Source organism: Brassica napus, chromosome C3 (assembly GCF_020379485.1).
Source record: "Brassica napus cultivar Da-Ae chromosome C3, Da-Ae, whole genome shotgun sequence".
Classification (NCBI taxonomy): domain Eukaryota; kingdom Viridiplantae; phylum Streptophyta; class Magnoliopsida; order Brassicales; family Brassicaceae; genus Brassica; species Brassica napus.
The window spans coordinates 55,127,185-55,132,695 of NC_063446.1; the positions used below are offsets into that span (position 1 = coordinate 55,127,185).

The following is a 5,511-nucleotide window of genomic DNA, read 5'->3' on the forward strand; positions in this document are numbered from 1 at the left end:
TAATTTGGCGTGAAACCTCTATTTATTAAATGCTTCCAAACATTTTCACGGTTTGCCAGTTTCGAATTGTTGCATTTCCGACAAGGACAGAACATCTTACCACTTTCTTGGGCGAGCGGTGTTGAATCTGCTTGATGCATAAATGTCTCCAGACCCGCAAGGTATTCTTTCGTCACTCTCCCGTTAGCATCTCTATGCATATACATCCACTTCCGCAACTCGTAAATAGTCCCGGAGCCAGCCATTTTTTTTCTTTCACGTTTTTTGTTGTTGGTGTGTTTAAAATGATGTTCAAACATCCATATTTATAGGAAAATTCGAATCTGGTAGTTGTAATTTTCCTATGAATTTACGACGAAAATTAATTAGGTGGGCAAAAAAAACGTGTAACACCTATAAAGTTGGTGGATTCAAAAATTTCCTCGCTAAATACACGTAAACTATTTCCTCGTAAATAACACGCAAAGTTTACGTCGTATTTACGAGGAAATAGTTTTTCCTCGTAAAATACTCGTAAAGTTACATCCACTTTACGACGAAACACTTTTGTCGTTATGTTACGAGGAAATAACGATGACTTTAGTTTTTCACGTAAATTCCTCGTAAACTCGACGTAAATTTACGAGGATTGTTTTTCCTCGTTAAATTTCGTCGATAAGCATGTGTTTTCTTGTAGTGTTGTTGCAGGAGAAGTACCTCATTCCTGGATCTTTACGAGTGTACGAGGTTTCAACAACAACCTCACTACCGCAATAGCATGTCCTCGGGATTCCTTCATCAGCCTCAGGTTCTGGTGGGTACTGATCCGCCTCTGCAATTATGTAGCTACTCTGAGCTTCATCCCCGTAGAGAGCAGCTTCTGCTTCAAGTAAAGAGTTGATGTCGAACTCCTCTGATGAAGGCTGAGTGTAGCTATAGTCTTGTCCCATGTTCGTTGGCCTGCACAAAAAAACAGAAACTATGTTAAGAACACATTCACTAGGGAGTTTAAGAACACATTAACTTACATATATGATCAACTAAACAATTTATTAGCTACACATTAAGCCACCAGAAAACCGTACAAATACGTTTTGAAACCAGAAAAATATAAGCCACAGGAAACCATACAGATACGTTTTGAAACCAAAAACGAATTGAAACCCTAACTACATCGATTGAAACCGAAAACGAAAACGAAAACGAATTGAAACCGAAAACATGTGATGAGTTTTCCAGCTAACTAAATCGATTGAAACCCTAACTACAAACCAAAAGATCCCCAATTGAAAACGATTTGAAAACGATTTGAAAACAATTTCAAAACCACAAAATTTTTGAAACCATAAATGGAAGAAATCCCCAAATTGATTCAAAGGAAATACGAAGCATAGAGGGAGACGAGAACAACATGGAAGCTAACATATCCTTAAATCTACCACAGAATTAGTTTATTTACCTTTGAAGATCGATGATGGAGAGAAATCAAAGATGGAGAGAAATCGCCTTTCGTCGAGAGCTCTGATTTTTTTTCTCACCTTCGGTCGCGAATGTTTTTTTTTCTCGACATAACCCAACATAACATCTCGCCGGGCCATCCATCAGACGCCACGTGCAGTAAGGACTTGATCCTTTGAAGCCTTATTTACGGACTGATCCGTACCGATCCGTCTAAAGCTGAGCCCAATTAATAATTTTTTAATTGTAAAAAAGCTAAGGATTTGGGCCACGGACCCGTGACGGACCACCGTTGCGGTTGGTCTAAACAATGACACGGTGTACAATGATATTTATCCACCAAACAGTGACCCAATGATTGAAAGACACAATTAAAGTGTTTTTTTATGTGCTATATTTTCTAAATATCTTTAGAATGTATTCTACTTATCAATTAAGATGTACTACAATATCGTTTTAATAGTTTTGAAAAAATGATATGCATTTTCGTCTAAGGATTTCTTATGAAATATATGTATGCTTGTGCATAAAAAAGAAAGAAAGTATATGTATGCTTTTTATTATTAATGTGTACCTACTTATGATAAATTAAAGGGTCGTGAAGAGTGCATGTGAATGTTACTTAGTTAGAGATACTTAATTGGACTCAACATGTGGATCCTAGTTATTTTGGCATAAATTTACAAATATCACAAGCCTACTACTCCTTATCTCTTGCCTTTTTCATCTACAATATTGTATTGAGATATCAGAGATCAATACATATATAAGAGGTTTTTTTTTTTAGAACAAAATACAAGGGATATTACCAAAAGTAAATTTGACTGGTACATACTACATATTAACATGCGATCTTCTCCATAACTGTAGATACAATGTAGTATAAAATATATTGTAAAATAACACAACAATATATTTCTTAGTAGTCAATAATTAGCATCTACATTCAATTAACCAAAATCTATATATATATAAAGATGTTGGTGAGCCTCCTGTGATGCCACTTGGAAACTACTTCAATATATGGGTGACGCGTGTCCCGATCTCTGCCTCGAGACGGGCTGAGTTTTTTTTTATACGGTCTCGGTTGTTTGGGCTTCGGTTATCATTAACGGAAAAGGCCCGTTCTCTGGTGAGAGAGGAACCCTAGATCGCGTTGTCGGGAGGTCGTCGCCTCCACACTGGCTTGACGTTTCCGGTACCTTCCGCAGAGAAACGGTTCAGCCTTTACTACCATTGATTGGTACCTCCACTATGTGCCTTCAATGCGATCCTTGCGTCTCAGAGGCGATGGGGTTTCTGCGTATAAACTTAGGGTTCATTGTCTTCTTCGAACTCACCTTCTTCGATCTGTCCTCCAATATGCGACGTCTTTAGCCTGCAATGGAGATTCAGCATGTCGTCTCGGAGGAATCATTTCGAGGAGACTCTGTGTCATGGTGAGATTTCGTTTTTTCGTCTTCACTGAATGAATCATCAGAGATGGTTCGATTTGTCTGGATTCAATGATGTTACTAATCTTCTTAACTCCCTCAATTCCCGTCAAGCACGACACCCTCATTCGATGATACGTATCCATGTCAGAGTCGGTGTTTCTCCACTTATAAACAGGTAAGACTTCATCCTTTAAACATTGTCTTCACAGTTCGTGATAATCCTAAAAACTTATTTGCAGTATGATGGTTAATTCATGTGTTCTTCGTGATTTGAAAGCTGGCCATTCTTCTTCCACCCTCGAAGTGAGGCTACTGATTTTTTGGGAAGCTAGAAACGTCGAACGTGGTGGGGAGTCGATATGCTTCTCCTAGATGCCAAGGTTTTCCGATCTTAGATCTAAAATTTATTATTTTTTAAATGTTTTCCGTGGGTTTCTGCTCTTGAATCTCAAGTATATTGTTTTTTTTTTTCAATTTCGGGTCTTGCCATTCATAAATTTTCAACTGTTTAATCTAGATATTCTCAGGTTTTCCAATATTAGATATCATGTTCATTTTTTAAAAAAGTTTTCTTGTACTCTTCCATTCAGATATCTATCTCGATCAACAGCGCTTCCATGGTTTGCTCAAGTGTGAAGCTAGAGAACATAAGGAAGAGCTCCAAAGGCGTCATTATGCTCAAGTACGTTACTTGGGAAGTGAAAAGAGGAGAGAGAGCAGGGCTAGTAAGCTTTAGCGGAGCGGGGGAAGACGACCCAGCTCAGGATCATCAAGAACCCGATTCAGGTTACGTTAGAGTTCATGGGTGATTTCAAGGAAGAGATGGAGATAACCAAGAAGCTGGAGAAAATTCAGAAGGTTATTGAAGGCTCTGTATATGGGAAGGTTCTTAGACGAGTTTGATATGTTGCAGAGAAGATCTCAAGCTGTGAACTTAGACATGGTCTAAGTTAAAGTTAGTAAGCTGATACTGGGGTTATGGTTTGTACCAGAGGATGCTGATAGGCTTGTGGCTTCGTTTAGCGGTGGATGGCAAATGAGAATGTCACTCAGAAATATTCAGCTTCAGGTAGGAACAGAATAAACACACACTGAATGGTCTGCATTTAGAAGCTAATCTGAATTGTGTGTTTATGTGAATAGGATCCAGAATTGCTGCTACTTGATGAGCCTACAAACCATTTGGATCTTGATACTATTGAATGGCTTGAAGGCTATTTTCAAAAGAAAGAGATGCATATGGTTATAATCTCACACGACAGAGCCTTCTTGATCAGTTGTGTACCAAAATTGTGGAAGCCGAGATGGCTGTTAGAAGAACATTCGAGGGTAACTACTGTCAATATATGATCTCAAAGGTAGAGTGATTGAAACTCAGAATGCAGCTTGGGAAAAACAGCAGAAAGAGACTGAATCAACTAAGGACTTAATCGCTAGGCTTGGCGCGGGTGAAAACTTTGGCCGTGTTCAACTGCCGAAAAGATTAGGTGGTTGAAATGCTTCAATGATTTCCTAAGTATAACGGGTATGTCAATTTTTTTCTGTCCTGATTTTCGTTGGAATCATTTTCTTAGTTTGTTAGCTGTCTCGAAAATTTATGGATACATTTTTAAAGCTGTGTTTGGTGGTGCTCGATTCCTGTTCGGATTGTTGTTTGTAAGCTTCTGTCTTTTTTTTTTTTGTTTTAGTAGAACTATCTTCTTCATAAACCTGTTTGTTTGGTTTCTTTCTTCAGTTGGTGTGCCCCTTCTCAAGCGGGCTTCAGGAAATTGAAGAGTTAAATAAATAACCAAGGGATTGGATTTAAAATATTATCTCTTCTTCTTTCTAATCTGTCCTTTTTCTGTAACAACTCCAATCTTTCCTTTATAATTCTTCTTCTCATGTTTCAGGATTAGATAATTTACATTGAGGATATGCAATTCTAGGATAAATATTACAACAAGTCAGTCGAGTTGCAGCTATTGCTGAAAGGAACAAGTGATGGTATTTGGTACCCATCAGCACTCAACCATTGTCTTCTTTTTCTTCCTAAAGAAACAAATTATTCAAACTTTATAATATCAACAAAGAAATAAGAGTGTTTATCAGTTTTGTAAAAGTTTCCGACAGACCTTATCTGAAGAAGACAACAACAAAAACGATTGCTCTTCGTCATCATCTTGACTGTCGTCAAAAACAATCTTACTCGAGCTCGGTTCAAACTTAGTATTTAGCTGTGATAGTAAATTGAATAGTTTATAAAATTGTAATCGATTGTATTCGATGCGGAAAACATGAATTATTTTTGTTTTATTATATTTTCTTGAATTTATTGACACATTTTAATACTTTTTTCTCCTAAGAAAATTAATTTATACGATGCAAAAATAGAATGTTTATCAACATCAATAAGTGTATCATATCACTTCATATAATTTTTGCAACCAAAGGCTTCTCAAAATTTTAATACATGTGAATAAATTCAAAAGACATATATGTGAATAAACTCAAAATACATACATGTGAAAAAATTCAAAAGAATACGAAAAGTCATTCAGATTTTTAATATGGTAAACTAAAATACAATATAATTTTTAAATAATATAGTTAACAAATATAGTTATGTTAATATATTTATAACAAAGAGAAATTTCTT

At 36.5% G+C, this 5,511-nt stretch overlaps 1 long non-coding RNA gene across 3 annotated transcripts; it reads left to right on the forward strand.

Annotated features, from left to right (window-relative positions):
* Positions 1-2,495: 2,495 nt before the first annotated feature.
* LOC106361912 lies at positions 2,496-5,203 on the forward strand. 3 transcript variants are annotated; one of them, XR_002657186.2, is made up of 6 exons: positions 2,511-2,876; positions 2,985-3,048; positions 3,151-3,253; positions 3,464-3,942; positions 4,017-4,398; positions 4,609-5,203. It is a non-coding gene; the product is annotated as an uncharacterized LOC106361912 (long non-coding RNA). The 3 variants fall into 3 exon arrangements; XR_007320637.1 differs by having other exon boundaries at positions 2,496-3,048; positions 4,766-5,203; XR_007320636.1 differs by having other exon boundaries at positions 2,515-3,048.
* The last annotated feature ends 308 nt before the right edge of the window (positions 5,204-5,511 follow it).